Source organism: Megascapheus bottae, chromosome 2 (genome assembly GCF_031878675.1).
Source record: "Megascapheus bottae isolate mThoBot1 chromosome 2, mThoBot2.hap1, whole genome shotgun sequence".
NCBI lineage: Eukaryota > Metazoa > Chordata > Mammalia > Rodentia > Geomyidae > Megascapheus > Megascapheus bottae.
In genome coordinates, this window is record NC_143510.1 from 84,841,232 (window position 1) to 84,864,908 (window position 23,677).

General features: G+C 39.6%; 1 pseudogene; it reads left to right on the top strand.

Moving 5' to 3' along the window:
* The window catches only part of LOC150067456 (adenosine 5'-monophosphoramidase HINT1 pseudogene), a 65,695-nt pseudogene extending 49,213 nt beyond the window's left edge, over window positions 1-16,482 (top strand).
* Window positions 16,483-23,677: the final 7,195 nt, after the last annotated feature.

The window sequence follows — 23,677 nt, forward strand, 5'->3', positions numbered from 1 at the left end:
ACCACATGCATAGAAAAAAGCCGGAAGTGGTGCTGAGGCTCAAGTGGTAGAAGCTCTAGCCTTGAGAAAGTCCAAGGACAGTGCTCAGGCCCTGAGCTCAAGACAGGACTGGCAAAAAAAAAAGCTAGAAGTGGAGCTGTTGCTCAAGTGATAGAGTGCTACCCTTGAGCACAAACACTGTCCTGGGCTTGAACTCAGGGCCTGAGCACTGTCCTTGGTCTTTCTCAAGGCTAGAGCTCTGCCACCTGAGCCTCAGCACCACTTCTGGTACCGAAGAATCAAACCCAGGTCTTCGTGCATGCTAGGCAAGCACTCTACCCCTAGGCCAAACTCCCGGTCCCTTCTTCTTAATAATAGTTAATACAGGTACATAAAGCAATGGGAAAACTGGACCTGAGAATCTGAATTTTATTTGAAACCCATGACAACCCATGGAGAGATACTCTAGTTTAGATCTATGTAATTAGTTCCTTGAGATCAGAAAAACACTGCTCAGCTTGAGGTGTTGTTTCATCATTGGTGAAGTTTTAGAGGAGATAGAGTTTCTAGACAGCTTACCATACATGCCTTTCTTACAACACAAAAAATGCTGCCTTTAAGCTTTATCTCTGTTTTGCAATGAACTTTCCTCTGTCTTAAAGGATGCTGCATGTGTTGGTATACCTGCTGTGGTTTCTGAGCCACAAACTCAAAAAACTTAAGTATGCGATGCAAAATCCGAGGCTACTGAAGGATGTGGTAGGCCCGTGCCTGGAGGCACAGGTAGAGTTACGGATTTAAGTATCCATGCCTTCAACATTCAGGTCCATGTGGCATGCGAGGTCAATGTAGGCTGTCAACATCTAATGGATCATCAAATTTCTATTACTCTGTTCTTCCAAGTCTGTCAGTCTTACTCTTTCTGTCCTTCTGGACTCAAGTATTGTTCTAGCTTAGATGCTCATTCATAACTTTCATCAGGACATGTCCATTCGCTTTAGCCATATTATTCAGTATATCACTATTAACAAATGCCTTTGGGTATGATACTCTCTCGCTCAGGAAATAATAAACATTATAAATCACAAATTTACAAACTCATCAAATCATTGTACTTGAGTATCCTACTGGTCCAGTCAACTATTAGTTTATTTACAAATCTATCAGCTAAAATCCCTTTCAATATGGCATCTATCTTCACTTTAAATGAAATGATGATGATATTTCTCTGCTATTCCAGTGTCACCTATTTCCAGACTCCCTCTTAATTTATCCATCATGTTTCGGAAAAGAAATGAACTGGACTATGCTAGATAAATGAAGCATTTAAGACACGTGGGCATTCCAGACACATTAAAATGTGATAAAGTTGTAGGTCTAGTAATTAAAGCCTATCTAGATAGGCTAGTTAGATGCTGTGAGTCAACAAAAGGCTTAGCAGTGATTTTTGCTGTCCTACTATCTATGGGACTTTCTGTTGGCTCTTTTGTGTCCCAACCAGAGTTCATTTCAGGTAGGCTTGTTGCATGAGAATGAGGGATTTTCTTCTTAGATTTGGGATATATGACATATCTCAAGAAAAATTGTGAAGACAAATAAGCAAGCTCCCACAAACCCTCAGAACCTCCGAATAGTTGCTTTATGTTGCTAGCAGCTGAGGACAGGTTGTTTCTATTTCCTGAAAAGAGTGTAGGAGGTCAAAGTATGTGTGTGTGTGTGTGTGTGTGTGTGTGTGTGTGTGTGTGTGTGTGTGTGTGTAGTAGATATGCATCACTATTTTTATCCAACAAAGAATTTTCTTTATTCTTACTTTTACCAATTCAATTACCTCAGCAAGGCAAGCAAGTCTCTTTTTGGGTCCCAAGCTAAGATTTTGCTCAGACTTTATTTGTTACCAGTTTTGGCCTCTAAATAGCTAACCAGACTTTAAGTTAGAATTAAATCATTACAGATCTTGATTTAGTAAGGGAAAAGAAATTAAAATGGACAAAACCCAATGAGGCTAATTGGCACTTCCAAGCTATTTGCTCTTTAAAATTGGCCCCCCCCGAACTATTTTATGGCAGGGGAGGGAGTGGTGATGTTTGCCTTTTCACTGAGGCTGTCTTTGCGATGCCCAAGAGACTCCTGAGCAGGCCTCAAGCTCTGTCAGCCTCTCCAATCATCATTCTTGGGATGTAATTGAGTCAGTCTTTGTTGTGAATGTCTATACAAATTTAATGAGACAGATGTGTCTGTACTCGGAGGATTCAAGCTCCTCCTCTACATTTCATTTGGAATTAATCCGATGTGGGCTGTCCTCCAGTTTTGATGGCTGAAGGGTCCTCTGCAAAGGGGAAAGAATTTAGTGTTAGAATTTAATAAAGTTTAGTATGAAAGCTAATTCTTCAAAAACTCCTGAAAAAAAAAGTTCCCCAAAGTCCAGATACCAAAAACTGATGGCGTGTTTCAGTATTTCATGGCTGCTTCTTTCCTCTGGGCCTGTGGGTATAAAGAATGAATCTGCATTTGTAAATAAAGAATAACTTCATGACAGTTTAATGGGGTTGTGGAAAATAATGGCCCTCCCTCTTTTTTTTTTTTCAGAGTGGCTCTTTCTAGCATGTTTTGCTATGGTGAACTATAATGGGGGATTTGCTAGTGATAAGACCCTTAAAGTGAGACTAAAATAAACACAAAGATAATCTTATTCCATTCCTGGGCTTAGACTGTCTACTGAAGAGCTACAACTTCACTTGAGAAATGGGAAAGAATCCTAGGCAGACAGTCTTAAGGGGGGCGGGGGGAGAGCTGGCAAAAGGGGCCAGAAAAAGCAAGCAGCTAGTGGCCTTTCTTGGTGAAGGTCCTGTTTGAGAACTTCTCATCATTGCCCTCCCACCCCCCTTCCCTCCCATTTCAGCCCCACTCACATGCGCTCAGCCTCTATGCCATCATTCCAAACTTGCCTTTGAACTTGATTATCCCTTCTTATGCTTTTGCCTTTTCTGTATACAAAACTGTTTGAAGTCAGCCTGGTGAACCCTAGAGAAATAGAGTTGAGATTTTAAAAACTGTGGATCCAATTCTAGCCCTTGTGTTCACTGGTTTTTGCATCCCTTAACTTGAACTATAAAAAGCATAAATAACTGTTGTCCTAGATCTCACATGCCTGTCATGGAATGATAAAATGAGCGGATGCATATGAGTGTATTTGGCAAACTTCAGAGATCTGAAAATATATTGTCCCATGAGTGGGTTTTTGATGACTGACTCCTGGTCTTACCTTGTTGTGGCTGGTAAACAGATGAATTCTGATGTACTTATCTAGAAAACTGGTGCTTGGTAGGTATGTACGGATAGGAACCAACATGGCTTCCTATACATGTGTCTTTCTCCTAGTGATGGAAGCGAAAGTTGTTAACTTGCCTTTAAAACTTTGTTTTTGCTGATTTTTATAGTAAAGATAAATTGGACTAGACTATCTCTCCCTTGTTAAGTTTCTTTCTGATATCTATCTCAACTGGCAAATTCCCAGAACACTGTACAAGGCCCTTCCTGCTGATAATTACAGAGAAACTTCTTCAGTCAATCATGCATTTATTCTCCTAAGTGTCCCCAGATTTACACTTACAAGTGCATTAAAATATCTACTTCAAGAAGACAGTCTTCAATTAATTGCTACCAAACTTTTTGTGCACGCCATATTATTGAGATTATCATCAGCTAGATAACTAGTTGAGTGTGTATTGATCTATTCAATGGACCCCATTGGTCTGTGGCACACGTAGTCTCTTTCTGGTGTTACGATAGAGGCATATGTCTTTTTTAATGCTATTTTTGTGATGTGATTATGTGGACCTCAGCTTGTTCATTTTCTTCCTCCTCAGTAAACATCATTTGTAAATCTGTTTTGGAAGCTTCTCTCTCCAAATCTTATTTTTCCTAGTGGCACTGAGATTTGAACTCAAGAAGATGCTTTACTACTTGAGCCACGCCTCCACCCTCACCTCTACCCCAAGTTCAACTCTTAAAAGTCAGCCTCTTGGGAAGTCCAGTCTTAATATTTTGACCTTATAGTGAACATCTTCCTTAGCAGGAATTATTTTCCCTACTACTTTAATATCAATGTTAAAGAAAGAATTCTGCATCTAATAAAGATACGATTTCATCCCTCAGAATTTCCTCAGGCATTATATTAGCTTTTGTGTTACTATACTGGAATATCTGAGGTTGGGTAATTTATAAAGAAAAAAATGAATACTTTGGCTCATGATTCTTGTATAAGTTTGAGAGACAGCCTCCAGTGATGACATTCTTGCCAGTAGAGTCTTATGGTAGGGCAAGATAGCATATGGCAAGAGAAAGGCACTATGGTTGTAAGTTTACATCCCTTGATCTCTCTCATCTCTCTCTTTCTCTTTCTCTCTCTCTCTCTCCCTCCCTCCCTCCCTCTCCCTCTCCTTCTCCCCTCCCCCTCCCTCCTTCCCTCCCCCCCCTCTCTGTCTCTGTCTCTGTCTCTGTCTCTGTCTCTCTGTCTCTCTGTCTCTCTCTCTCTCTCTCTCTCTCTCTCTCTCTCTCTCTCTCTCTCTCTCTCTCTCTCTCTCTCTCTCTCTCTCTCTCTCTCTCTCTCTTTCTCTCTCTCTTTTTCGCTCCTTATATAGCTACCAGGAGTCAATCATAGCTGCCTGAGGGGCTTAGCTTACTGACTCAATCAATAGATCTCAGATTTCAGTTAGTGGAGTGGACATTATTTTTCTCTCATAAGCGATGGATAGCTGGCCCAGGATTATAGGCATGAGCCACCTTTCCTGGCTGGTGATGTAGGAGTGACCTTTCTAAATCCCAATTTGAAGTGGCACTGTGGCTCAAGGGATAGGGCAGTAGCCTTGAGCTGAAGGGCTCAGGGACAACACCCAGGCCCAGAGTTCAAGTCCCACGACTGACAAACAACAACAACAACAACAAACCCACAGCAATTTGGATAATGTTACTTTTCTATTTCATGTTTCCCAGTTATGACCAATAATTTCCAGAAATGTGATAAGCTTTCAGCTTATCTCTTCATTTTTGTAGAATTAATAGTAAAATCGATAGTTCTACTGTAAGCCCTTTCCCAGAGGCACAGAAGTGAAACAGTGATTGAATATTCAGGTATCAAAACCCACTGTTCAGTGTTTTACTTCTGATATTAAGGAGGAAATCCTTCAAAACTGGTCCCTTCCCAAATAATTATGGGAGAACCCAAGAGAGAAAATAAAATTAGAAATATTATAGAGAGAACTGAAACAGAAGAGATAAAGAGTACAGGCTGAGTTAGTTATTTTCTTCTTGCTTTGCCCTCAGGGTAGCAACAGAGCAAGGAAGCTAAAACTCTAACAGAACAGCTTAACATCTTTTATTTTTTCTTGGTAAGACAAATAAGAAAGCTGTTAGGGAATAAGGGAAGTGTGCCAGAAGAGAAAGAGCCAGAAAATAAGAGCCTCAAATTCTGTGTACAATCTCTGCCCAAGTGTCTGACTGAACCTTGTGTAAGTATGGGAGATTGAAAACAGGCTGAACTGATCTGTACTGCATTTGCAGCCAGAGTATAATCAACTTAAATGCCTGCTATAAGCAGAATGCAAGTAGTCTTTAAGAAATTCAACAATCCCAAGCATTCACAACATAAAAAGTCATGGTAACCAGGACATATTAAACTTTTTCTCAGAAATCAAAGAGCTAAGAAAATATAACCTAATTTAAAGTAAAGAAAGAAATAGATACAAAGTTTAGGATGATCTGCATTTTATAATAATGATCAGACAAGAATATTAGAGTGGGTTCTAAAACTATACTTACAAAGAAAAAAAACAGTAACAATGAAAAGATAGGAGATCTTGGCAAATTGACAATGTAAAAGAAGTCAAAAAATAAAACTTAGCTTTCAAATCTGGTAATCTGGAGTAAACTTAATTGTTGGATTGGCTTAAGAATAGAATGAGGACAGCATAGAGAAATTCAGTGGGCTTTCTTCTTTTCTTGTCATAACCAAGTACATGGCATATGTACTGGGCATCATGCCAAAATTTCCACACATTTTAAAAGTTGAATCCTCATCACAAGTCTTTATTGTCATTCCATTTCACAAATGTACCATGGGCTCAGAGATTTTTGTGAATATGATGCAGGTTAAGAATCATTTCCAAGGAAAATTTGTACATGTGTATATACATAAAATTGCATGTCAGTTTAGGGGTTCATTACTTTTTTCACTATCCTAGGGACCTGTGAAGATCCAATGCTTTCTGTGCATTATTCTACTACCATTCTTAAAGCCAAAAGGATTATTGTGTGTCTGCTCAGAGTGGACACAGGCAGATTTGATGTTCCTACTGGGGTTCTGATTAAAATAAAAAAAATTGTGTATATATAGCTGATTAACAATTTTAGTTGTAAAACTGAAATACACAGATTCAGACACAACTATTGTGGCCAAAACTCTATAATCAAGAATGCAAGACTTGTCCCCCAGGCTCATTTGGCCAAGTCCCCTGGTGCAAGCATGTGCTTGTAAGCATATGTGTGTATGCACACAGCTAAGCACTAAAAAATGAAGGTAGATCCCTGAGTGTTCTAAACATGTAAGAAATTTAAACTGATTTTTTTCAATGCAATGGATAAAGGCAGGACAACTAAAACTGAAATAAGAATTTTCAAACATGGAGAAGTTTATTAGTCTGGGCAGAAAGTCAAAAATCATTCCATTTTCCTGTAGATACATTTTTGGGTCTCATTCTTGAAGTCTTGGGCTCTGGTGTCTGGTGGCCTGGAATGGGTGAGAGGGTCATTCATTTAGTCTTACAGAATGGAGTTAATAGCTTGCACTATGATTTGGGCTGTTGTACTGAGTATATCTTGGGGCTCTTCTAGCTTTGATGCCTTAAAATAAAATCACTGCCCTTCACTTGCCCTCGGTCCACCCAAAATGTGTGTGCAGGGATGGCTGACAAGGCCTGACACCTGACAAATTATCCACTCAGACTGTCAGGCATCTTGTGTTTGCAAGGAAAGGAGATGTGACACCTGCTGCAGCGGACGGATGCCGTGTCAGTCCTGGTAAAGGGATTCCTTTACCATTCATCTGCTGGCAGCTCTCTTCCTCCTGTCCTCTAAGCTCTCTTTCTCTGCTATGATCTTTTCTTTCATTCTGATGCTGTAGGTATGGTCTGGAGCCAGGTTCTGACTAGTTGGAACTGACCGCCTTATGTTGTTATTTCCATCTATGTTTCCAGCCATAAGACACAGACCTAGATCACATTCTGTGAGGCCTGTTTGTCTCCTAGGACATGTAGCAAAGAAGACTTCTTTTTGTCACTCAAAGCAGAAGGGACTGTCTGGTTCAGCTGTTGAGGTAGACTATGCCTCTGATGATCAAGGTTCTGGTTTCATGAAATTTCCTGAGGCAGAGATGGAGTTTTGCAGATCTAGGGAGTAATGGGACGAAAGGAATTACTAGCTCCTAGCAACCAAACTAGAGACTCAAATTGGTGTCTTACTCCAGTCCCACCCCAAAGCCTTGCTGAATTAGTTGCTAGTAAGCTCAACGTTGGACTGAAACAACAAGTTGCCTGGCTGTGGATCATGCTTCCTCATGCTAGTGTTGTGGGCTAGGAACCTGGAAGCAAGGATTGAAGAATGACTGCTAGCCAAGACTTCTCTGACCTTGTTAGAAGATCTCATTTTTCCCCTACATTTGCACAGCCTAGAATAAGCCACAGTTTACAACAGTTAGGTGTTAAAGACAGAAGAGTTTGGGACCTTGTTCTGGCTCTTTTTACTCAACCATGGGTACATCTGGTCACCAGCAACAGAAAATCTTACCAATCATTGCTTAATCAAGGGAGTGTTTCTCTATCTCAGACAACTAGAAGTTCAGAAGGAGGCAGGCCAGGGAGGGTAGGCATACTGGCTCAAGGATTCCATTGTGGATCAGCTCTTTCTAGCTTCCTGCCTGGAATCCTTAGAGGATTGGCATGGGATAAAAATCGAATTCCAAAGATCTCAGTGGAATGTAGTTTATTTTCAGGGAAGTACACAGTTGATGGTGACATAAACAAGCCAAATCACTCAGTGGATCTTAGAATCCCTAGGGAACAGGGCTGCTTATGGTTCCAGCCAGGAACATCCCCAGGGGACTTCCACAGCAGAGGTTTGGTAGGTGTAAGATCTCTAGAGTCCTCTCTAGATCTCTAGAGTCCTCTTGTCAACTAGCAAACACTCGCAGGCTCTCATCAAAGATGTCTCTTGCCAGGCTCTGGTAGCCTGTCATCCTAGCTACTCAGGAGGCTAAGATCTGAAGATATGGTTCAAAGCCAGCCTGGGCATGAAAATCTGTGAGACTCTTATCTCCAATTAATCACAAAACTGGAAGTGGTGCTGTGGCCCAAGGGGTAGGGTGGTAGCCTTGAGCTGTAGATCATAATTTGTGGCATTTTTACAGCTATAAGCGTGAGCCACAGCAGGGGTGGAGTGTGCCAGGAGGAGGTCATTGAGGGCGTGAGCTTAGGGAAGGCAGATCACGCATGTGCAAAACATTCTCTCCAGGTAGATGGTGATTGGAGGTGGTGAAGTAAGTTCTTGAGGTGATGTGCTAATAGGAAGACCATGACTCAAAATGAAGACAAAGACAGAACTCCATCCACCGGGGATGGAAAAGGACTCAGTGTGGGACACATAGGAGTTCTGAGATTGAGTTAAAAGGCAGAGACTTTCAGGCCTGGATCAAGAGGAAAGTCAATACAGCTGAAACACAGTGACTGTTCCATTAGGAGAGAAGACAGGTTTTCTCTGAAAATGTTTTTGCCTGAAATGATGCGGTACCTTCCCATTAGTTATGGGCACTCTTCCTGTGACTGAATCCATGAGTTGAATAAAATGAAGCCTGCAATTATCCGGTGAATATGATCTTTGTGGAGAGTCTGTTGAAAGGAAAACAGAAAGCTCTGATTCTCCATAACTGCAGGGGAAGTAGAGAAGGTTGGTTATTTTTGAGTTCATAGGAATAATCCTTGGGTTATATAACTTGTCAAAATTCTTTCACATCTCACCTCAGCTGGGAAGACAGCAGAAGAGGGCTTCTTTCTTATGATGACAAAACAACAAACAGAGGCAGATAAGCCTAGGAGGTGTCAGGGTTGCTCAGGTGACTTACACAATGGAGATGGAGATGGGATGAGGGCTTAGCTGGCCTCTTAGCTCCTCCTCCATGCTGCAGTACCTCTTGCTCAAATAGGACTACTTCAACATGAATCCTAATCCACTCCCACTCCTCATGGGCTCCATGGGAATTAGACGAATGGTTCTTAAATCTTGATTCCTTAGTAGGCATGGAAAGTAGAGTCCTACCTGTTTGGCTGTAGTAAGTCACATTTGCAAGGAGTCCAGAAACCTGCATTCCAGATGGGTTAGATAGGAAGTATCACCAGGAGGAAATGGGATAGAGGATGGGAAGCATTTCTAAGTCCCTTTGTTTCCTTTTTCCTTCTACCCTTCCTCTTGAAAAAGAGGACTTCTTTTTTTGGTCCATCATGGGACTTGAACCTGAGGATCTAGGCCTGGGTGCTGTCCTTGAGAAAAAGAGGCCTTCTTATCTGATCAGCTAGATTCTGGGATAGGACCAGGCTGTATTGACTAATATATTTTAAAACATTAAGTCATCACACGTCTCTTTTCCCCTGGGTCTTGCTGTTGCTGTGATATGACATTGCTCCCCGAGCCAAGTCCCCTTGCTGCCTTTCCTCTTTGTTCTGGTCATTTGCTTGCTTTCTATGCTTTCCTAAAGGTGGTTATGCCAGCTGTGGTTCACTCTGTGGTCAGCCAGAATCTCATCCTGTGATGAGACACAGGATGGTCGGTGGGGAGGGAAGAGTCTTTATGGACACAGACGAGGCTGCCTTTAGTGTTGTCAGTGGTCCTGATAGAAATAAAGTTGGGCCTGGTTTACAAATCATCAATATGTCCTGTGTAACATTTATTGACTGCATGCTAGGCATGATTGAATGTGTGTTTTTCTTCAACGGACTCGCTTAATCATTATAACAGCCCCATGAGAAAGAACTATGGCAATTACTTTTTATTTTCCAGATGATTAACAAAAATATTTGATGTTTTCTCACCAGTGAGGGATGGAAAAAGATTTAAAATTAGACCTTCTCACTCTAAAGTCTAACCTGCTCCTACCCACAACATTTTTAAAGCTGTTGGACCTCCATGTGGAGATGGGAGAATGGAATCCATAGAATACCGGCTTTTTTTTTTTTGGTGCCAGTCTTGGGGCTTGAACTCTGGGCCTGGGCTCTGTCCCTGAGCTTCAGCTCAAGGCTAGCGCTCTACCACTTGATCCACAGTGCCACTTCCGGTTTTGGGTGGTTAATTGGAGATGAGAGTCTCATGGACTTTTGTGCCAGGCTGGCTTTGAACTGTGATCTTCAGATCTCAGCTTCCCGAGTAGCTAGGATTATAGGCATGAGCCACTGGCACACAGCAGAGGTTAATTCTTAGCAAAACAAAGGAAGGCAAAGCCATTATTTGACTAATTAGAACCAAAAATTGATTTTGTGTTCTGGAGACAATGTTTTCATTATGTTATCTTTACACTTTCCAGAAGGAAAACTTAGCTCATACATTCCCTATAACTTCTGCTGTGATGTCTACAAACATAGTGGTTCTGGAATCAACAGATACTAAAATCATTTGAGCAATCCTAATTTCTCTGAGTCAATTTGCAAGAATGGGCTATTATTTCCTATCTTAGAAAACAACTATTAAACAGAAAAAGAAGTACCATAAATCACCATGAATTGGGTATGGCTGTCCCCAAACAGTTTTGCCTTGCCAAAAATGTTCTGAGCTTTATAACATTGGTCAGTACTGGCCCACACCCAGTGGTTTCCAGTTTTTCTTTATAGAGGTGAATAGACTAAACTCAGCACTTTCTCAGTCTCTCAAGAAAGTACAGTGACATCATTTAGAAGTTATAAGAATCCTCATATTAGGCCAAATTCCACTCTGGGTTTGACATCCGCTGCCCCTTCTCAAATCAACCCCCAAGAGTATGGTTAAATGAAGGGAGAACTTGGCCGGAAGCTTGTTATTTTATTTTATTTTTTTTTTTGCAGTTTTAATTACACATACCTCATCCATCTGCCCAAATTAGGAGAGGAGGTTTGCTTGAGGAAAACTTCACTTGTTGGCTTGCTTCAATGTCTGGTTCTTCTAGTATTTATCTTGGGAATTTCAAGAAAATAATCAAGAATTGATATTCAATGTTTTGGGAAAGGGAAAGAACTAGAAACTTAGACTATCTAGTCCCAAACCTGTGATTTTCTTATAGTTCAAGAATGAGAAACAAATTAGAAAAACCTAGTCAGGAGCCAGTGACTCACGCCTGTAATCCTAGCTCTTCAGGAGGCTGAGATGTGAGGATTGTGGTTTGAAGGCAGTCCAGGTAAGAAAGTACGGAAGACTCTTATCTCCAATTTGTCACAGAAAAAGCCAGAAATGATGTTATGGCTCAAGTGGTAGAGTGCCAGCCTTAAGCAAAAAGAAGCCCAGGGACAGCACCCAGGTCTAGAGTTCAAGTCCTAGAACCAGCAAAAACAAAAACAATAAAACACCAAAAAGCCTGAGATTTAAAAAAGCAAAATGTTCAAGGTCAGATGGAAAGGTATGGTGAACTCTGCAGCAGGGCAGCAACAATGCTAGGAAATCTGTCCCTTTGGTTCAGAATGCTTTCCAACCCCAGCAAGAAGAGTGACTACAGGGATTTGTTCCCGTGATGTGCCACAGTGGAAAGGACCCAAGTTTTAGAGCCAGGAAGACATAGGATTGAATCAGTTTGGCCGTGACTTTCTTTACTTCTCTAAGGCTGAGTCTTTTTTATATGTATTTTTATTGTTTTAATGTTGTATCTTTTTCCTAATTCACAGTCCTATTGAAGCATCATCCAAGATCCCAATAGCTATTATTTTTTTCAGATTAAATATCTATATTTGAAATAGGAAGGGGAAAAAAGATGAGGGGAGGGGGTAAGGGAGGGAAATGAGGACAAAAACATGAGAAGGGGCATCAATGTGTAAGAAGTAATCTGGTGAAAATAACTGTAACCTCTAAGGCTGAATCTTCTTACTGGTAAAGTGGGGAAGAATAATGTCTACCTTCCAGAAGTTTCTTGGCAGTTCAGCAAAATGATCCCAAGGCAAGAAGGACATAGTAGTTATTTGATGAATCTTGGTCTTTCTCAATTTAGGACTTTTGGGTTGCCAATGAGAAATTAAAAGATAGTATATTTTGGCTCAAGAGAGTTTTGTTCCTCAGACCAAAGGTCATTGTAAGAAATTACTATTTCTTCTGCCATAAATGACATTCTTTTTTAAAATTTTTTTATTTTTTCCATATATTTTTATTGTGATTAATAGAAGGGTTACAGTATATTCACCAGATAGAAGGTGCATTACTTCACATACATTGATACTCCTTCTCATGTCTTGGTCCCCATTTTACTCCCCCCACCCCTGCCCCTCATCTTGTTTTCCCCCCATTCCCTATCAGATTTCAAATAACCAAATATGCATATATCCAATATATCAGATGACAAGGTGAAATATGAGATAACCAAGGGACAGCAAAAGAGATGAGAGATAGCATAGTACATTAAGGACAACAATCACTCATTATATGGCTTTCGTTTCTATATCCTGGAGGTCCTTTCATTTAGCATCATACTATATGGCCTTATGTATCTAGGTTTTTCTCCATTATAAATATCTGCTAGGAGAGCCCAAGGTGTCCACTGATTATGACAAATGAGGGAAACCATTGAGCCTCTGCATAACTGACATTCTGAGGCCAGTTCTCATTTTGTGTGACAAGATGGCTATCAACAGCTCAAGATTTCCTTCCTACAAGGTCCCAGTCTAGAAAAAACAAACTGTAAATTCTTCTTTTACAGTATTTCTATTGAAGGTTTCCGGATTGAGTCACATCTCATTTTATCTTTATTAGCCACATCTCTTTTATCTCTGAAAAAAAAAACGATAGGGACAAATTAGAAGCAATCAAGCAAGACTTCCAAGCATAAAATGGAACAATTTAAGTGCAAAGCAGATTATTGTGCGTGGCTGGGAGGAGATGAGAGGTCAGATTAAGATTATGTCCTCTCTCCCTAAGCTTGAAGGTGCTGTTGAGAGAGGATGGGATGTCTCCATATAAATTGAAGATAGGGACAACTGGTTTTCTATGGGCTACTCAGAAAACATCCTGATGGGATATAGATATAACCAATATCCATTTCCCTCCTTCTTAGACTACATTTGTGAACAGTCAGGAAAATTTTATTCTCCCAAATTTATGTTTGACCTGTACAAAGAGAAAAGAGATGGTGTCAAACTTACTTCCCCTTAGTCTAAATAATTTGCTTTTCCTGATTTAGGAGATTGAACTGTTCAAAAGAAGCATGTTAGCCAGGTGCGGTGGCTCAAGCCTGTAATCCTAGCGAGTCAGAAGGCTGAGATCTGAGGAGCACAGTTCAAAGCCAAGCCAGCACTAAAGACCTGAGACTCTTATCTCCAATTAACCACTAGAAAAGCAGAAATGGCACTATGGTTCAAAGGATAGGGTGGTATCCTTGAGCTGAAGAGTTCAGGGACAGAGCCCAGGCCCCAGAGTTCAAGCTCCACAACCAGGAAAAAAAAGAAAAAAGAAAGAAAAAAGAAGCATATTTCCCACCCAGCCAAGCCGTATTTTCTTCTTGAAAAAAAAATTTTAAAAACAGGCAAAAAATGTGCCAATAAGGCTACAGAAATGCCACCTGGATGGTTACAATCTGTAGCAGAATTTTTGGCTTATGTAGTTGTCATGTTGCCTATTAAAAGAAAGGAATTGTTAAACATTGGCTTTGTGTGCTTGAGTGCAGAAAACACAAGGACATTAAAATATTTTAGACAGGAATCTATCTTGTGCATTCAGTACATTCAAGAGTAGTAATTGAGACCCACCCAGGTGTTTGCCATTTGCTATGGTTTGAACATGTCCTCCAAAGCTCCTATGCTAGAAATTTAATCTCCAAAAGTGACAAGGTTGTGAGGTGGAGCCTATTAAGAGGTGATAGGTCTTGAAGGCCCTACCCTCATGAATGGATTCATGTTGTTATCACAATAGGGAGTTATTTTCTGGAGCATGGGTTTCTTAGAAAAACAACTTTGGCTTCCTCTCCCTTTCTTTTTCTGCATCCTTCTCTCCTTCCAGTATGCCTTCTTCCATGGAGTGGTGCAGCAAGAAGCCCCTTGCCAGAGGAAACACCCTTGACTTTGTTAGCCATCAGATGTGGAAGAAACAAATCTTTGTTGTTTATAAATTACTCAGTTGCAGGCATTCTGTTTTAATACCATAGAATGGAATAACATACTATTCTTCTAAAATATGTAGGAAGTTTAAAAATTCCAGAAGAGCATAGTGGTTAAGTGCATAAAGTTTTGAAGTGCAAAACACCTCTTCCTCCTGGATCTAATGTGTGACCTTGAGAAACATGTCCTCAAACTCTGGTTCTTCATCTGTTAAATGAGTATAAGAATTACACTTAAAATTTTATTTCCAGGGTAATTGTGATGATTAAATGTTATATTTGAAGTTATTTGACATGTGGTACATGTCATTAAGTTAGTTACAAAATGCTAGATACTTGCTGTGGGAAATTTCACTTTCATTTTCTGCCAACTATTTTCCAGGCCCAGAATTCACAGATATACAAATACCACACATACACACACACACACACACACACACACACACACACACACACACACACACACACTGTCACACACAGCACAGGCTTTTGTAGAAGTCATAAGGAAGATCAATTTTTAGTTTTCTGAAGAGCCACAATACTTTGTTTCATAGTGGTTGTACTAGTTTATAGTGCTACCAACACTATGTGAAGATTCCATTTTCTCCACATCCTCACCAGCCATTTGTTATTATTAGTTTTCTTCCTGGATGCCATTTTGATGGGGGTGAGATGGAATATTAGTGTAGTTTTGATTTGTATTTTCTTTATGGCTAAGGATGTTGAGCATTTACTCATTTATCGGTGATCCATTTGCATTTCTTCTTCTGAGGACTATCCAGTTTATTTGTCTATTTCTTAACTGGATTACTTATTCTTATATTTTTTGGCTTCTTATATATTCTGAGTATTAATTTTTTGATCTTGAATATGTGGTGAAGATTTTCTCTCATTTTGTTGCTCTGTTGTCTGTTTTGTTTTGTTTTGTTTTTGCTATGAAGGAAGTCTTTAATTTCATATAGTTCTACTTTTCAACTCCTGTTCCATCTCCTAAGCACCTGCAGTCCTAGTAAGAAAAAAATTTACCTGTGCCTAAATCTTCCAGAATTTACTTGGAACTTTTTCACTGAACTATAGTTGATTTTTATACAGGGTAAGAAATATTCACTGAACTATGTTGATTTTATACAGGGTGAGAAATAGATATCTATATTCAGCTTCCTGTAGGTGGGTACACAGTTTTTCCAGTCCAGAAACATTTGTTGAAGAGTCTTTTCTTTTCTCACTATATGGTTTTGGTCTTGCAAAAATTTGTTGGCTGCAGCTGTGTGGTTTTATTCCTGAGTTGTCTATATTGTTCAGTTGGTTAGTATTCAGGTCTAGTTCTATGCCAATACCATGCTGTTTTTGTTACTGTGCCTCTGAGTTATAATTTGAAGTTTGGAATTGTGATGCCTCCAATAGTGTTCATATTACTTACAATTACTTTTGGTATTTGAGAAGTTCTGTGCTTCCATGTGAACTTTTGGATTGGTTTCTCTGATTTTTTTTTAGGAACAATGTTGAGATTTTGATGGGTATTTCATTTAATCTGTAGATTGTTTTTGGCAGTATGGTCATTTTCATGATATTAATTCTGGCAAGCCATGAGTATGGCCAGGGTCCTTTTCATTTCTGATGTCTTTTTCAGTTTTCTTCTTCAAGATTATAGTTTTCATTGCAAAGATTTTTCACCTCCTCGACTAAGTTTATTCTTGTGTATTTTATTGTTTTTCACATTTGAAATTTTCTATTTTGGCCGTGCGGGAGGGAGGCCAAGATAGCCAATGAGATTGCCAAGGCTTGGGTGGACGGGGGCAGGGGAGGGGAAGGGGTGACACAATGTTCAGGAAGATCAGCCTCAAGGAAATCCCCACCAAAATCATTTTCGAGGATGACCGGTGTCTTGCTTTCCATGACATTTCCCCTCAAGCACCAAACGCATTTTCTGGTGATTGCCCAGAAACACATATCCCAAATTTCTGTAGCTGAAGACGATAATGGAAGTCTTCTTGGATATTTGATGATTGTTGGCAAGAAATGTGCTGCTGACCTGGGCCTGAAGAAGGGCTATGGGATGGGGGTGAATGAAGGTGTAGATGACAGCTGACTGCATTTATCTCCCTGTCCTCGGGGGTCAACAGATTCAGTGGCCTCCTGGTTAAGTATGATTCAGGTTAATTTTCCTTCTCCAGGCAGAGATAAGGCTTTAGAGTTTCAATATGTTAAACGGCAGGTATTTTTTCCTATGTATGACTAAAGATATTTAAAAACTTATGCCTAATTTAAAAAAAAATGTTGCATGATAAAAAAGAAGAAGAAGAAGAAGAAGAAATTTTCTAATTTCATGTCCTCAAGTCCAGAGATTCTTTCTTCAATTGTTTCCATTATACTAACTTTGTCAAAATCATTGCTCAGATGAAAGTGGGGAAAGGGAGTAAAAATGCAATCAAGAATTGATGGTATGAATCCCGGAGCTCCGAACTTCATCAAGCAAACTTTATTTTCACTGAAACCATACATAGATCGAAACACAGTGATTGTTGGTGACTTTAACACACCACTCTCACCTTTGGACAGATCAACAAGGCAAAAACTCAACAGAGAAACCTTAGAATTGAACAACTATATAGACCAACTAGCTCTAACAGACATCTGCAGATTATTCCACCCAGCAACAACACAATAAACGTTTTTCTCAGCAGCACATGGAACATTTTCCAAAATAGACCACATTTTAGGCCATAAAACAAACCTGGACAGATTCAGAAACACTGAAATTATTCCATGCACTCTCTCAGACCACAAGGGCATCAAATTGGAACTGAACACACATCTCCACCAACGAAAACCCTGTAACTCATGGAGACTGAACAACACATTGTTGAATCACCAATGGGTCATCGAAGAGATCAGAACAGAAATCCAACAGTTTGTGAAATTTAACAAAAAGGAGCCCACAAAATACCAGCTCCTTTGGGACACAGCAACGGCAGTACTCAGAGGAAAATTTATAGCTCTGAGTGCCTACAATAACAAATTGGAAAAATCCCAAACCAACAATTTAATGTGTCACCTTAAGCTCCTGGAAAAAGAGCAACAAACCAACCCTAATCCCACTACAAGGAAGCAAATTATTAAAATCAAAGTAGAATTAAATGAATTGGAATCCAAAAAAACTATAGAAAGAATCAACAAAAAAAGGAGTTGGTTCTTTGAAAGAATTAACAAAATTGACAAACCCTTAGCAAATCTTACCAAAAAAAGAAGGGAGCATACCAAAATAAACAAAATCACAGACGAAAATGCTAATATCATGACAGAAATTACCAAGATCCAGAGTATCATGAGGGAATACTTCTCAAACCTTTACGCCAACAAATTTGAGAATCTAGAAGAAATGGACGAATTCCTAGCCAATATTAACATACCCACACTGAACCAAGAAGAACTAACCCAACTAAACAGGCCTATTTCAAGCACTGAAATAGAAATGGCAATAAGAGAACTTCCACTTAAGAAAAGCCCAGGGCCAGATGGATTCATAGCTGAATTCTATAAGGTCTTCAAAGCAGAGCTCACACCAATACTCCTCAAGCTCTTCAACGAAATTGAAAATGAAGGTTCTTTACCAAACTCATTCTACAAAGCCAGTATAACCCTCATCCCCAAACTAGACAGAGATTCATCAAAGAAAGAGAACTATAGACCTATTTCTTTGATGAACATCGATGCAAAACTTCTCAACAAAATACTGGCCAACCATCTACAACAACTCATCAAAAAATTATACACTATGATCAAACTGGATTCATCACAGGGAGGCAAAGCTGGTTCAGCATACACAAATCAATTAATATAATTCAACACATCAACAGGAGCAGGGACAAAAATCACATGATTGTCTCAATAGATTCAGAAAAGGCATTTGACAAGATCCAACACCCCTTTATGTTAAAAGCTCTGGAGAAACTAGGAATCCATGGAACATTCCTCAATATAATAAAGGCTGTGTATGACAAACCCACAGCTAGTATTATACTTAATGGCGAAAAGCTAAAACCATTCCCTCTAGAATCAGGAAGGAGACAAGGATGCCCACTCTCTCCACTCCTCTTTAACATAGGATTAGAATTCCTAGCCAGTACAATAAGGCAAGAAGCAAGCATAAAGGGGATCCAAATAGGGAAAGAGGAAGTAAAACTTTCCCTCTTTGCAGATGACATGATCCTGTATTTAAAGAATCCTATAGACACTAATCCCAAGCTCCTTGAGCTGATTCAAAACTTTGGAAGGGTAGCAGGGTATAAAATTAACCCTCAAAAATCAAGTGCCTTCCTCTACGCCAACAGTGAGAGGAATGAGGCAACCATCAAGAAAGCAACTCCTTTTGCAATAGCCTCAAAGAAAATAAAGTACCTAGGAATTAGCTTAACTAAGAATGTAAAGGACCTTTTTGATGAAAACTTTAAAACCTTGAAAAGGGAAATAAAAGAAGAACTGAGGAAATGGAAAAACCTCCCATGCTCCTGGATTGGAAGAATCAATATCGTGAAATGACAATCTTGCCAAGGGCTATCTACAAATTCAACGCATTACCCATCAATATCTCATTGTCATTCTTTAAAGAAATAGAAGAGGCAATCCAAAATTTCATATGGAATAATAAAAGACCCTGTATAGCAAAAACACTTCTTAGCAGAAATAACAGCACAGGAGGAATTTCAATACCAAACGTTAGACTCTATTACAGAGCTATAATTATCAAAACAGCTTGGTACTGGCACAAGAACAGGCCTGAAGACCAATGGAATAGAACTGAAGACCCAGATATTAAACCACAGACCTATGGCCACCTAATCTTTGACAAGGGAGCCAAAAAAATAGAATGGAAGAAAGATAGCCTCTTCAACAAGTGTTGCTGGCAGAACTGGTTAAGCACCTGCAGAAAACTAAAGTTGGATCCTTCTTTGTCACCTTGTACCAGGATTAACTCCAAAAGGATCAAAGACCTGGAGGTAAAAGCCGACACTCTGAAAACTTTACAAGAAGGAATAGGAGATACACTAGACCTCCTTGGCATAGGTCAAAACTTTCTTAATAAGGACCAAGCATCACAACGAATCAGAGAAAGGCTGGATAAGTGGGACTGCATTAAACGGCAGAGCTTTTGTATAGCAAAGGACATAGCTAGTAAAATAATTAGGAAGCCTACAGAGTGGGAGAAGATCTTTACCAACCATACAACAGACAAAGGCCTCATATCTAAAATATATCAAGAGCTCAAAAAATTGAATCAATCAAAAACTAATCTCCAAAGTAACAACCATCCCAGTAAAAGATGGGCCAAAGACTTAAAAAGAGTCTTCTCTGAAGAAGAAACAAAAATGGCCTATAGACACATGAAGAAATATTCAACATCTCTGGTCATAAAAGAAATGCAAATCAAAAGAACTCTAAGATTCCACCTCACTCCAGTTAGAATGGCCAGGATCAGGAAAACGAATGACAACAGATGCTGGAGGGGATGTGGCCAGGAGAGATCACTACTACACTGTTGGTGGGAGTGCAAACTCATTCAACCACTATGGAAAGCAGTATGGCAGTGCCTCAAAAGGCTAAACATAGAGCTCCCCTATGACCCAGCAATTCCACTACTTGGCATTTACCCAATCATCCAGAAACAAGGACATTCTAAATCCACCAGCACAACCATGTTCATTGCAGCACTATTTACCATAGCAAAGATATGGAACCAACTTAGATGTCCCTCATTTGATGAGTGGATCAACAAGATGTGGAATTTGTACACAATGGAATTCTATGCTGCTGTCAGAAAGAATGACATTGCCCCATTTGTTAGGAAATGGAAAGACTTAGAAAAAATCATATTAAGTGAACTAAGCCAGACTCAAAGGAACATAGGCTCAATGGTTTCCCTCATTTGTCATAATCAGTAGAAACCTTGGGCTCTCCTAGCAGAGATTTGCAATAGAGCAAAACCTTGATACAAAAGGCCATACAGTAGGACGCTAAATGAAAGGATCTGTAGGATATAGAAGCATAAGCCATATAATGAATGATTGCTGTTGTTAAGGTACTATGTTACCTCTCATCTCTTTTGCTGTACCTTGGTTATCTTATATTATTACAGTATCTCACTTTGTTACCTGATATATTGTATATATTTGTCTTTGGTTATTTGAAATTGGATAGGGAACGGGGGAAAACAAGATGAGGGGTGGGGGTGGGGGGAGAGGGAAATGGGGACCAAGACATGTGAAAGGGTATCAATGTATAGGAATTAATGCACCATCTATCTGGCAAATATCATGTAACCCTTCTATTAATTATAATAAAAAATATATGAAAAAAGAATTGATGGTATATACCACAAAATTAAGAATTAAGTGAAGAGATCGGTAGAGGGGGCGGGTTAGAATGCTGAAAGACATATGACAACCAATCAAGATGCATTGTACACATAAACTGATTTGTTAGTTATACAAGTACTTAAAGATAATTAAAGAATCCTCTGTTATAGATAATTGGAAGGTGTAGTATGTTACTTACTTTTGTTCTCTAGCATTTCTTTTTGTTCATTTCTTCTATCTCTTTGTACTATTTATTCATGGATTTCTATAAGGTCTTTGAAAGCCTTTAGCGTATGAATCACAGTTGGGGTTTGTTTTGTTGTCGTTAAATCCCCGTCTCATAGTTTCAACATCATTGCCATACTCTGGTTCTGATGTTAGTTTTCTCTCTTGTAGTTGTGTCTTGTGCCTTTTAATATGCCTTGAAATTTTAGTTGCAATGTGAACATAATGTGCCGTGTAAGGCAAGCGCAGTAACAAGTCTTTAATAATGTGATGCTAAGATGTAGGGAGAGCGAGGGGTTTTAGCAGGATGCTTAGGTCTCACTCTTTTGGAAACTCTGTGCCCCTGGCCTGTCAGCTTCACTGGGCAGAACAAAAAAACTAGAGGAGGCCTGAGTCAGGGTTTTCCTTTTCCTCAGTTAGATTAGGCTCAGCTATAAACCCAACAGGTTAGGCTCTGGTAAAATATCTTCTCTAAAGAGGAAACATTATTCAAAACAAAATGCTCTGGTGTATATCAAAATGAAAAATGCCCTGAAGGTTCAGTTTGAGAGCCTTGTGCAGTTTCTGAATGTAAACTTCACAGAAGTGGGATTATCTTCCTCTAACTAGATTTCTGAGAGTTTTTTTTCAACTTTCAGACTTGTCCACACAGCGCCTGCTATAACCCAGTAATTATACGTCAGCTTTTCTTATGCCATTACTGTTTCATGTGGACATTTCTACCCCAATAAGTCATGGTTCTCTGTAGGTACCTGTCTGTCTCTACAGTACTGCGGAGTGACCTCATTTCCTTGAATATCTAAAAAGAGTCTAATTTTTAGTTTATTCAGGTACTTACTGCTCCAATGCAGTGATATCTATAATCCTTACATGCTGCACTGGAAACTTTTGAAGTTTGCCCTGACATTTATAATTTTATGTCATTATAAATATGTGTTCTGTCCACTTCTTAAACACTGGCCACAAGCAGTCCCACAGTCCCTCCATCACAAAATGTTCATATAGTGTCCTCCAGCCTGGCCTAGGAGCGGGGAAGAGAATATCATTTGCATATGGCACTAACGGCTACCATGAAAGTCAACATATATTTTATTATATTTTCTTATAATTTGCGAGGCAGATTGGAAGAGAGCCAATCAAAAAAAACCCAAAGGGAACATGCCCATTTTTTTTTCCTCCCAGTCTTACTATGGCCTCTTTCCTTGGTGTGAAATGAGAAAGGCAAGGGTGCATTCTATGTTTGGGTATCCTCTTGGGGTGCTGCTTAGGGAATTACACCAATTCTCTTTGGCATGGGTGTGTGTGCATGGCTGAGATCCATCCAAGGAGGGACCATAATATGTCCCATCTAGAAAGTAGCAGGCCCCACACAATGTTCACAGTGCCTGAAAGGCTCTACTTTGGGGAAAAATACATTGAACTTTCTAACTCTTTTAGAAGTAACTTCTAGGCAATGTATTCTGGGTTCTCTGAAAGAGAAGATTAAGGATTAGAAACAGTTTGGGTCTTATCAATGAAAGGAAAAATAGCCTAAGATAGCTCCCACAGTATAATTCAGTATGGTGAAGGTAAAATTTCTTCAAACAATTGTTCCTTTACTTGGTGTCCCAGGGAGGCCTCCTTGCAGTTTGCCTTTCACATGGTTTGCTGGATTAAGATTAGAGTTACAACCTGGTATAATTCTAAGGCTAGTTGGTGACAAAATACTTATTTTTTTCCTTTTCTTTAGGATCTACTTTTGGCTTCGCTTTGCTGTTTTTCTTTCTTTTTCTTCTTTTTTTTTTGGTGAACAGCTTTTCAAACAGGAAAGGGAAACTGGAGTCCAAGAAATGCAGGTCACTGAGGAGAGACATCAAGAAAGCTCTGTGGGTGTCTAGGGCTACTTGCTCTGGTTATAGATGGCTTTCAATTCCTTAAATGTGGCCAGGAGTTCAATAAAAACTTTGGAATAAAGCCAGAAGGAGTCTGTGGGAGTCTTAATCCCTCACATTGATGCTTCCTGGTAGGCTATCTCATCATCTGTACAGGTTTGTAATTCATGACACCTGAGAAAATGTTAAGTCCTTTTGAGGCTGGACAGACTAGGGAAAATGAGGCATGGTTAACAACTGCCAGGAATTAAAAAAAGAAAAACAAACAACTGAAGCTGAAGGCGAATATAGGAGATAGTCATTCATCTACTTCCCTTAAAATTGAGGGACCACAGTCACTTACGGGGAAAGGAGGCGGGATAAATTGAGGAAAATGAAATGTGGTGAAGGCAACTCAGAAACCTGGTATTTGGAAACATATAAACACTATCTTTTTTCCAAAGAGAGACTGCAGTGTGCATTCCTTCCTGAGCGATGCATTTTTCACCCCAAGAATTAATGTTTATTTGGCAAGATGTATGCCTTACTGAGAAAAATGCTCCGCCTAAACTTAAGAAACTTCCTATCCCAACTGTAGACAATGAAATGTCTTCTTTATCTCAAGGACTAGCATCTATTTTATAGCAGGATTCATTCTTACCTGGAAAGAATGCCCCAAACATCCAGGAACTCAGAATGTGTAACACCAGGAATGATTAGAGCGAAGACAAATATATCTTTGCATAACTTCAAAGTCAGAACCCCTGCCTTTACCATATAAATACCTCTTACAGCCAAGGGGTGCCCCCCCTTTCTCTGTCTCTCTCCCTTTGAGAGTATGCCCATGTCTTTCTGCTTGTCTGCTTGCCTGCTTTTTGCTTGTCTACTTGCTTACTTACTCGATAAAGTTT